Genomic DNA, 12,357 nt, shown 5'->3' on the forward strand with positions numbered 1-12,357 from the left:
ACGACTGCTGCAGCTTGCACAGATCAGTCGCATTGCAACTGTCACTTTCCATTGTTGTGTATTTCATCCATTGTTGAGGAACGTTAGTGACGTGAATAAACAACGTACTTTTGAACTTGTGACTCATATTGCTGTCACGTGCAATTGTAGTATCTGTAATTTTGGATTCGGTGCGTAACTTCAAAGACTTTACTTTCACTGTTTTCATCTGTCATCTGGAACATTACAAAGGTAAGTTAATTATAGAACATAATAGGCAGGTGTAGTTGCCCATATCATGACCTTTCCCACGGTGTTAATGATACTACTGTACAACCGGTTGAAAAATTAAACGAAATATATGTTTTTTTCTTTCCATGTGAGTTATTGTTATTTGTATTGTCTTGTTGTGCACCGGTCTACAATATGGTCCAAGAAGTTGCGGACTTCTCCAATCTGTTGCAAGCAAGGACACGACATGAATATTATTGGCAAAGAAACGACAGGCCGTAAGCCAGTGATACGTGCTTTGTCCGTGACACATTTTGTTTTGCTGTTAGCCACGAATTAGGATTTGCGTTTACGGTTTGTGCTCCAATAAAAAGTTGGCGTATACATATTTTAAAATCCAGATGGAGAGGGCCTTCATCTACGCCACTTCATTTTTTCTGGATTTTATTTGTACTGTTGTGTAGTATTATTCTTTTCTTCATTATTTCTTCTTTTCTTTTTTTTCCCCCATTTCTCTAATTTCTTTTTAAAGTAATGACGTCCATCTGAGATTAACGCAGAATTAAAATAATATATATATGAAAAAGATCTAACCGCACTTAAAATAACTGGCATAGTAGGCTACCGATTACAGTCGACCCCCGATAATTCGCGATAATTATTATATTTATATAATTATATTATTATTAATTAATGCACGAACTTCCGCGAAATATCGAAAATCGCAAATTATCCGCAAATTTTTTAAATAATTATTTAAAGTTCAGTAAAAGTTATTCTGACAGCTTCAATTACTAAAATACATTTCAAAATCAAGTACAGAATGTGAAACAGTGCAAAACATTTTGAAACATAATAGGGCCTTTTATACAATACTTCAGTGGAATAGAATCGTAAAACAAGAAACACAAGTTTGCAAAATATCATAAGACACTAGTTTAACAAAAATAAATTGTCATCTTTCGTTTTTTTCCTTAGAGAATGTTATTTTTTCTCATTTTAGATCGCAAATTTCTTAAGAGGAAAGGGGAGAGCGTAAATCGAGTAAAAATGGAAATAACGTTACTTCGCTCTCTTCCCCCAAAGAAACGATCGCGAATTACCCGCAAAGCGAATTAACTCCACGCTGTATATAAAATTCATTCAACATATGGTTTAAAAATAAAGTAAATTTGCAACTGTGCATTTCTGAAAAGTGATAGAATTTGTAGTAACTCTGTAATTTGGAAACCCTTTACATCATCGTGTGTAAGTGTACAGTACATAATATTTCAAAGAGTAAAACAGAATTGGTGTGATCGTAATTTTGTATCATGCATTAACAAAATGGTAGGCGCAAATATCGAAAATGTGAATCACAGCATATATATATATATATATATATATATATATATATATAAATTCTAAATAATGTTATATTGTATCTGTTTTGATTAAATATCTCATACTCAAGCTAAAAGTTTAAGTAAAAGACAGGGATTCGTCTCTAGAGCCAGTAATTTAAGGATAATCTCTTTATTTCCCTCCTCTCTTACATTTAGGTCGACTTCGCAATTGGACAGGGTGAGAAAAACTTGAGTGTAGAACACGATATTCAATGGATAAACCGAATTATTGTCTCAGTTTATTCTTTAGTTTATTTCCATGTAATGTAGTGAATGTCTGAAATTTAATAGCACAATATTTGTAAAACGAGAAGAAATTGGCACTAGGGATAAAGGCTTGCAAGTAAGTCTGCAAGGATAGCATTTAGCCTATACAGCGTTCGGAGTTTAGAAAATACTAATGGGTAGGCCTATAAAGTCGCCTTCTTAGCAGATATCCCCTTCTAATAACTAAAATAAATTCTTCATTGTTCTATATAAAGTTAACACAGTAAAGAAGTTGTAAAGTTAATCAGTGATCAGTAAAATAAGTTATTTACATATTTTCTAGCGTAGGCCTATAACTATAAAGTAACAGAAATAAATCTAAACTAAGCACTGACTCAAATATAAACGCTTCATATCTCCTATAAATAGTTATAATGGAATAGACTTACTTATTTTATACACGTTAGAAAATATATAAGTAACTTATTTTTAGTTATTATATCACAAAGAGAAGGGATGTCCGCTAAGAAGACGCCTATATAGGCTACTCAATGGTATATTTTCTGAACTCCGAACGCTCTATAGTAGAAGAGAGATTGATTATGAGAATGTGCAATACCGGTACCGTATTCAAGAAATCCAGGATATATCCCTACGGAGAAATTACATGAAGATAATGGTAAGCCTTCAGATTACGTAAAGCAGAAATTCCTTGAATCGTTTATTTGTAGGATTCATTATCGATCATTAGACATCAAGCCAAATAGTTCTTTGTTCGCATTACAATTCAGTGTTCGGTGACGTATAGTTCAGATATTGTTTTCGGCATCCTTATGAATCATGCATTCCATATTAGAATAACATAATTCTAGTATTTATAAAGGGAGAAGGTACTTGATTTATAACCACAATAAATTCTACTTTCATTGCACAACAAATATGTTTTCTGTCATTTAATTTAGTCTGATAGCAATTTTACAACGACAATAATATAACTTTTAAGTTACGTGCAAAATGAAAACATGTATACGGTACACATGTATCTTATTTGCATTTCAGTTCTAAAGTTAGTCTTCTTATTCTATGTTAGCCAAATTGGCTAGAACTATATGGACTATATAGAATATGGAGTTTTCATGCTGCAAATCCGATTTCCATTGTTGAAATTTGTGATCGACAAAAATTGTGTTGGGACTGGTTTTATAACAGTACTCCCGTTTCGTCTGCCATCCCATCATTTTATTCATGATTTATAATCAATCTTATCACCAGTACAGTAGCAGCGGGACCACCTCCAAGGGACCTATATAGTCAATGTTATACTGATCAAGTAGGCTAACCGTGGTAATCCCTGAAGTAATATAATTTAGCCTCGATAGAGTATTTTGGTATAACATTATATAGGCCTAAGCAAGCAAATAACTTTTTTTTCTGAATTGAGATAAGCTACTACTCTTGCATGAATGCTTGCCAACACTGGTATATTATGCTAACTCCAGCTAGGTGCTTTGTCACCATACCAGCCGACAGCGCTAAGACACTCTGTATTGAGGCGTTCAGAACTGAAATGGATCAAGTCCATGAGCCGTAGTTTTGAGATAATAGGACTCGGTTAACTTGCTCTAGTGGATTATCTAATTTCACTAGCAATCATTTTATTGCTCTATTATCAAATTCTAGATTTATAAAATATAAATATAATGATGTTAATTGATGCAACGCTTTGGTGACTTGATCCACTATGGCTCAGAACATCGTGAACAAATAATCTGAACCAAAAGTGACTGGTGTCACCTACCGGCGAATGCTTGGAATTAAGACGATCCATTACTGCTCGGAAAAGATCCAACTTCAGATAATCAGAAAATGAAGTAAACTCAATTTATGAAAATTTGTGACTTTATCCACTTTAGCTCTGAACGCCTCATATCCAGAATATTCATGCAAACTTACATGTCCCCTGAACTAGCCTCCTCAGCACATCGCTAGCCGATAATCTGAGAAATTCTTATGAAAAGATGCAATGCAGAAATGTTGATAAACAAAAGAGTTACTAAAATACGAAGTATGCTACTAATAAGGAAATCTTTTATATGCGTTATTAATGACATTGGACCTTATTTTTAGTTGTCTTGTATATTAACATTTAATTTTGTATACTATTTTGAATATTTGTCACAAATGACATTTTTGTCATTCTCATTCCAGAAACTACACATTTAGTTTTTCGGCTGTGTTATCGATTTTTAAGAGCGTCAGAACTAGTTTCATTAAATAGGCATTTCTTCTTCTACAGTAAATACGCTACACATAACAATCAACAATCCTAAGTAATGCAGCATTCGATAAATAACATGAATTTGCGGTTCAGCAATGGAGTGTTACCTCCATCTGGGATCATTTCCTAACTCTTACTACGTTTTCATGGAGTATTCAAATCGATCTGAATACATTTTTCGTACTGAATACGATCCTCCCAATCCCTGTTTTCATGCAATTTTTTATACTTATTGAAAACGATCAGAGTACGGAAGTTGAAGTTTAGAAAGTAATTATTATGTTGGTTAACATATCATGGACATATTAGCATGTTGGTCACTCTGTAGGCATTAGCTATAAACAATGTTGCGTTTTCCAAATGAGGCGCATGAAAACTTAATATTCTGGCTGATAATGAAGGAGGGTAATATTGACTTTTAGGAAAACACCAAATATTATATTTTACAACACGCCTTTTCAACATACACATTGCTCTCGCTGTTGGTAAAACAGCTGACACATAATGACTAACGATCACGCGCTTAGCGTATTGACATCGTATTGAATACGATACCCGTTTTCATGGAACTCAATTCGAATTGAATACGATTCGATCGCACTTTTTAGGTGTATCGACCTTGAGACTCAGATCGTTTTGAATCCCCGTTTTCATGGAACTTTCAATACGGTTATCGTATTCAAATCGATCTGAATACTCCATGAACACGTAGTATCTATTTCGATGGATGAGATCTTTCTCATATAATTCCTTCCTCCTTATTTTATTCCTTTTATCATATTTTAGAAAGATGTTAATTAAAACATGGAAATAAGTTTAGTAGATTAAATATTACATTTAAATTGTGTTAAAATGGTATATTTTACATTTATGTCATATTACGTATAGAGTTAACATAGTGAGTATAGTAAATAAATTATATTATCTGATGGTGAAAATTGAGACGCTCCGGTTCTGTCTATGTAGACGTAATCATCTTTTAGAAAATTCTCATATTAAGTGTGATATATTCGGTCAAAATAAATGTCGTAAAAATATAAACGTCATTATGAATGTACTTACTGATACTACATTACTATAGTATACCTTATTTCAGTACTGTTTATGTTCTTGTATGTTTCACATTTGTAACACAAAACCGAACTCCAGTGAATTACATTTTAAATTTTAGAATTAATCTTATTACGTTGGCGTTGGTGCAAAATTCGTTAACTTTATGTGTGGTTACTGGGATACTGAATCACTGTTTAATTCATTATTACAAATTGAACTTTAGGCTCGATCTTGTTAAATGGCATTAGCATCTTAATTGTATCTGATTGCTAGGATACGAACTTACAGTCTGGAGTGGGACACAGCAAGGTTATATCCAACCCAATGTTTTCTATATCGATAGTAACGTGTATTTTATAGTCGCAGTTTGTTTTAAATGTGTTCGCTCAACGCCCTGAAACGTCCGCCTTCAACTTCTTACAACCTACGTATTTTGTTTGTAGCGTAGGCCCATCTCCCGCGTCCGTGTACTCGAAGCAAATCCAAGTGAAAGTTGAGATGATGGGCGACATTTTGAATGCTTTATTTATGTGGTCACTTTATTGTTATTTCGCTTTCCATATTGCACTTCTCCCCTCTTTTCATATCTCCATCTGTCTCTGCAAAAAAATATTTTAATAGTAGATTGGCGTGGCATGAACAAAGCATTTCTTTTGTGTGAAGATGAGGCAAAATATATAGCTCAAAACTATAAAGTGTAATGAGTAGAGACCGGATTTTAAAGGGAATCTCTTTTTTTTATTTCAACACGAAACATGAAATAATTAATTACGATGTTCAAAACTATCTTCCACCGACCAAATTATGTGGTTTTGACCTCATTTCCTCCCCCCTTTTTAGTCCATATGCCCTTTTTTTCCCTTTTTTTTAATATCTTATTTTGGTCCTTTTTTGACAAAATATCGTAAACATTTAGATAATTTTCCTATATTTTTTCCGATAGGCCTGTAACTTCCTGAGCAAACGAAAATAAATATCGTTCTTCTTCTGTCCAGACATTTAAAAACTAATAAAGTGTGCTGATTTAGAGTTCAGGATAAAAAGAAAATTTTCACCTCTGGTTTCAGTTGATGTTGGGTCATTTTCTGTTTATAAAAACATTCTGCATTCAAAGAGGCAGAAACATATTGAAATGTTGAATGTGATCAAATACAACACTTTCCTTATGTTGTGAAGCGAATAAATATAAGCTTGTGTGTGCTATGCGTATTGAAGTGTATTTTGGGGAGTAATATTGTCCTTTTTTCAAGTCCTTTTTCGGCTATAACTTTCCCTTTTTATGTCCTTTTTTAATGAAAAAATTTCCCCTTAAAATTCGGTCTCTAGTAATAAGTAATGGGAAAGGGAGAAACCTTTAACCGCCACTCGAATTCTCTCCCTTACATTTCCATCTTAGAGAAACTGTCGATTGGCTCAACCAGGCTCACGGATAAAATTAAAACACCTTTGGATGTCGCAGGTAAAGGGTTCAGTCCGAATTGATTCTTGACGCAATATCTTATGCCCTTTGTGCAATGGTTGAGCTAGGCCATGTTAGCAAACTGACAACTATGCAGATATCACCTTCTTATGCCTTGGAATGGAATGGAATTTCGGGAGGGGGCACAACCTTGCGATCTTTCACGATCTATTACGTTAACGCCTAAGCTAGACGCATTCTCAAACCCACACTGGCTGACTACACTAAGGTTCGCTGCGTATCCAGGTTTCAAACAGGCAACCCCCCTTGTCTCGAGGCCAGCCCTCTCTGTACGTCGCCAGCAGACATTCGGGGAATGCTATGGAATGACAATGAAATGGAGAAACGTTGATGAAATGATGTAAATGCCTAGAAAAGGGAGAACCCCGAGAAAAGCCCCAACTGCGACCTTGTCCGCCACAAGTGTCACTATTGATTTTTTAATTAAAGATCCCAGTCCTGACCGGGACTCGAACCGGGGCCGCTTCGTGACAGACAAGGTTTGAGCACTCAGCCACCTCAGGGGACATTGTATGCCTTTGTATGTAATCTCTCTCCACCGAGTTTATAATTTTATGAACCTGAGGACGTCTCCTTGTCACTGTAAACCTCACGCTACAATGATCAATACTTACAGTAAGGCTATCAATCGGTATTCTTTGCAAAATTATTATAGTTTCCAATGCTAAGTGTTATACTGTATATCAGAAGTCGGAGAGGGGTTCTTAGAAAAAGAAAGGCATGTGTCCAGTGGAAAACGCTTTTAAGCAAATATAAATAACTTTAAGAAATTAACTTATCGGTAACTGTAGCTCCTGGGTAGATACAAAAGAAGTGACATTTGTGCTCGGAGAAACTTTTATTCTGTATTTTATAGGTCTATAAGGATTTTTAAACCTCGGATATGAGGTGGCGATTTATTGTTAAATAACAATATTGTGTACTGTAGATTCAGGGTTAGAGCAGATAGAGAATGTGATGATTGTAAAGAAAGGGGATCTATAAGAATGCGGTTATGGGTAATTTGGCAAATATTGTTACTTAATGCAATGGCTTTATTTAGTTGGTTATTTAACGACGCTGTGTCAACTACTAGCTTATTTAGCGTCGATGAATTGATGATAGCGAGATGGTATTTGGCGAGATGAGGCCGAGCATTAGCGATAGATTACCTGGCATTCACCTTACGGTTGGGGAAAACCTCAGCCCAAGTGGGGATCGAACCCGCGCCCGAGCGTAACTTCAGACCGGCAGGCAAGTGCCTTAACCGAATAACTCACGCCGGTGGCTTGCAATGGTTAATTGAATTTTTGTGTGATATGCATAATGTTCAATTGAAGGCTTTTTTAAAATTCATAGCTATAGTCCAAAAAATGCAAATTTGAAATATTAAGCATCACTAGCGGCCGTCTACGGAATTAGTTGTTGTTAGTGGAAAGAAAACACCATAGTCCTATGTTATAGGAGTGGACATTTTCAGTGGTTTTCTTAAAACCATAGTCCAAAGACTTTTCCTGTGAAAATAGCCATTGTCCAGGACGATGGTAGCATTTACAAATATCCCATTCATATCATCTTAAAACATTTATCCATACAATTTTAAACTGTAGTACTCGTAGATTGGCAGTATTGCTTCTTATGTACGCGGCAAAGACCACCTCAGAGAAAAATACTTTCGCACGTTAATTGTTGTAGTAGTTATGGAGTCATTTTTAGATGCAGAAATAACTGCATGGAAAAAACGTTAGCAACGAAAGAAGAAGAAACACGATATAATGAAGAAAAAAAAGATTAAAAGAGAGGTACACTTTAGCCACAATAGAGTATTTTTTCTTAAAACAACCATTGTCCACAGTTACCTGCATTTACACATGTGTTTCTATGAAGCAATTTACGTTAATGTACTTCAATGTCCCAAGTTTCTACAACGCCTTAAGAAATGGCATGATGAATTTCATGCCAGATAGTTTTTTTTTTTTGTTTCTCCTGAAAATGTATGTTTTTGGACTATGGTTGTTTTTCCAAAATACCTTCCAATTAAGTGTAATATAACGCTGACTAGTCATTGTGTGAAGTTTATTCCCCTGCAAACCAACACAGTCTATCTGGAAGTTCTAAATGCAGACTTAATGATCGGAGTACGAGGACCGGGCGGCTCGGTACACTCACCCGGAACTGCAGCTTCACAATTGCGCGTGGGCTTCTTCATTTGCATGAATTAGTATTTCAAATGACATCTGACTCACGTGTCCAAGTGAACACATTGATACAGTGATTCTGGGTTCCGACTTCTAGAATACATCGCTCTGCTACTAGTGCTGTCTTCTGCTTTTGAACGAGTATCAATAGAGTTGCGGCCTTGTAGAATAATGGTTCGGCCCAACGGTAGTTTGGTAGAATACGAAAATCGGGTATTCTGCGGTAAAATTGGTAGCACTGGTCAGAAAAGAAACTTGAATGCATGTACAGGAACCGAGTATTTTTTTTTTTAATTAAGGATTACAGAATCATATAACAACCAACTACATGCCTTTTAGAATACTCAGATATGGCTGTAAGCTGATTATTAGTGTTATAATTGACGTGAATGGTAATGTAGACATAATTAGGGCCTATGTGTAAGATATGAAACATGTATATAGTTAAAAGTTCCAGGCGTGTGGAAAGAATTTGTGTTACTTCTCTTAAATAATCACAGACGCTTTTCTATCAATAATAATAATAATAATAATAATAATAATAATAATAATAATAATAATAATAAAATAATAATAATAATAATAATAATAATAATAATAATAATATTTCCTTATTATAAATATATTTTTCTGTAATATGATGTTCCTGGAGCTCGTAAAGGTCCAGAAGTTACCCAAGTGATTGCATATTTAAGACTTTCTATATGCAGACACATATAATAGCTTAAATTATATGAATTAATGCTTCCAGGACGATACGTCCACAGCAGTACGTCCATCAGGCAATTTGTCCACTTTCTCACGTCCACAGCTATTTTGCCCAAGGAAATTAGTCCAGCAAACATTTCGTCCGTCAAAAAATTTGTCCATTAATATTTTGGTCAAGAGTTATTGTGTCCATAATTTTTTCCCAATTTTTCTTTGTCCACTAGTTTCTGTGACAACTAAATATTTTATCCTCGAATATTTTGTTCACTTTTGGATAACAAGTACTTCCAATATGCAATGTAAAAAAGAAGGGTTGTTATGGAAATGTATTTAATTATATTGTAGCATAATAATGTTCATTTATATGGAAATATGTAGTTAATGGTTTATTTAATTTTACACAATTTTTTCTAAGTAGTACACTTACTTACAAAAACACTCCCAAAAATAATATACACTTATGAAAAATAAATAAATAAAAAATTATTGGATTAAACAATATTTTCACCGTTACAATTACACTAAATATAAACATTTACATAGAGATAAAAAAAATTTTACAGGAGAAAAAGTTCGTCCAAAGGGCTGGACTCTGGAAGAGTACCCAAAACGCTCATTGCATTTCCGCGTTGAATAGCAATACTTAAGCGTTGACGCAAATAAGTAGTGCAACGGCGATCACCAGTAATGGAGATCAAAATTTGGCCGATTTGAGATACCAAAACTTTAGCGTCATGACTCCAAGGACCGAAGGTCTCCACAGCAAAGGGGACAAAGATATAATTGTCTAAAAGATGAGCATATTTATTGACTCTTTTTCACGGCTAATTCAGCAGCAGATGCTGCGTGTCTGGAGGTATTCGGCAAGTGAGATGGAGCTAGAGTGTCAATGCAAGTGGAGTCCCAAATTAAAGATTTTCCTCTAGACCATGGAATTAAGGTAAGACCATCGGGTCGTTTACCATCTGCGCGACTAATACCTGGTGGTTCCAAAAGAGACGGGATGCCACAAGAAGTCAGAGATCTTTTAATGATATCATTGAACCATCTTTATTTTATTGTATGTTGACTGGATGTGCATGATATAATAGATGCACAAATTATTGTATATACATTTTACAGGTTAGTAACGGCGGCAAAGTGATTACTCTCAAACTTACTTACTTACAAATGGCTTTTAAGGAACCCGGAGGTTCATTACCGCCCTCGCATAAGCCCGCCATTCCCTATCCTGTGCAAGATTAAGCCACTCTCTATCATATCCCACCTCCCTCAAATCCATTTTAATATTATCCTCCCATCTACGTCTCGGCCTCCCTAAAGGTCTTTTTCCCTCCGGTCTCCCAACTAACACTCTATATGCATTTCTGGATTCGCCCATACGTGCTACATGCCCTGCCCATCTCAAACGTCTGGATTTAATGTTCCTAATTATGTCAGGTGAAGAATACAATGCGTGCAGTTCTGTGTTGTGTAACTTTCTCCATTCTCCTGTAACTTCATCCCGCTTAGCCCCAAATATTTTCCTAAGCACCTTATTCTCGAACACCCTGAACCTATGTTCCTCTCTCAGAGTGAGAGTCCAAGTTTCACAACCATAAAGAACAACCGGTAATATAACTGTTTTATAAATTCTAACTTTCAGATTTTTTGACAGCAGACTAGATGACAAAAGCTTCTCAACCGAATAATAACAGGCATTTCCCATATTTATTCTGCGTTTAATTTCCTCCCGAGTGTCATTTATATTTGTTACTGTTGCTCTAAGATATTTGGATTTTTCAACCTCTTCGAAAAATAAATCTCCAATTTTTATGTTTCCATTTCGTACAATATTCTCGTCACGAGACATAATTATATACTTTGTATTTTCGGGATTTACTTCTAAACCTATCTCTTCACTTGCTTCAAGTAAAATTTCCGCGTTTTCCGTAATAGTTCGTGGATTTTCTCTTAATATATTCACGTCATCCGCATAGACAAGAAGCTGATGTAACTCGTTCAATTCCAAACCCTGTCTGTTATCCTAACTTCCCTAATGGAATATTCTAGAACAAGTTAAAAAGTAAAGGTGATATTGCATCTCCTTGCTTTAGCACGCAGTGAACTGGAAAAGCATCAGATAGAAATTGGCCTAGGCTATGCGAACTCTGCTGTAAGAGTCACTGAGACACATTTTAATTAATCGAACTAGTTTCTTGGGATACCAAATTCAATAAGGATATTATATAAAACTTCTCTCTTAACCGAGTCATATGTCTTTTTGAAATCTATGAATAACTGATGTACTGTACCCTTATAATTCCATTTTTATCCAATATCTGTCGAATACAAAAAATCTGATCAATAGTCGATCTTTTACGCCTAAAACCGCACTGATGATCCACAATAATTTCATCTACGTACGGAGTTAATCTTCTCAAAAGAATATTGGATACAATTTTGTATGACGTCAACAAAAGTGATATTCCTCGAAAATTACCACAATTAGTCTTGTCCCCCTTCTTAAAAACAGCTACAATTATGGACTCCTTTCATTGTAAAAGGAGTTAGGCTTTCCCATAGAAGGAAGACGTCTAATGCTTGGCGTGGAGGGGGAGGGAGCTAGTTCTTCAATCTGGACAATAAAACAAAAACTGTATTCAGTATATTGGAGAATATAAAGAATGGTTTCACAAAGCGTGTGTGGAAAATGGCACCTATGAGTATTATACAATATTTAGAAATATTTCAGTAGCAAAATTTGTGTTGCAAATGTTGGATTTTGAAGTGTTTCCTATGTTTGTAATACTACGTTGAAATCTCCCCCATTAAGGGAGAAGTCGACATTTCGGCACCAATTTATATATATATATATAT

The 12,357-nt window shown here is 35.0% G+C and overlaps 1 protein-coding gene across 1 annotated transcript in view; it reads left to right on the forward strand.

The window, feature by feature from the left end:
• The window catches only part of LOC138714966 (uncharacterized), a 196,382-nt gene continuing 184,025 nt past the window's right edge, over positions 1-12,357 (forward strand). The window contains exon 1 of the mRNA XM_069847289.1: positions 1-231. The gene's annotated coding sequence lies outside the window, so the exon portion shown is untranslated. The remainder of the gene's footprint in view (positions 232-12,357) is intronic.

Source organism: Periplaneta americana, chromosome 15 (genome assembly GCF_040183065.1).
Source record: "Periplaneta americana isolate PAMFEO1 chromosome 15, P.americana_PAMFEO1_priV1, whole genome shotgun sequence".
NCBI classification, from domain to species: Eukaryota; Metazoa; Arthropoda; class Insecta; order Blattodea; family Blattidae; genus Periplaneta; species Periplaneta americana.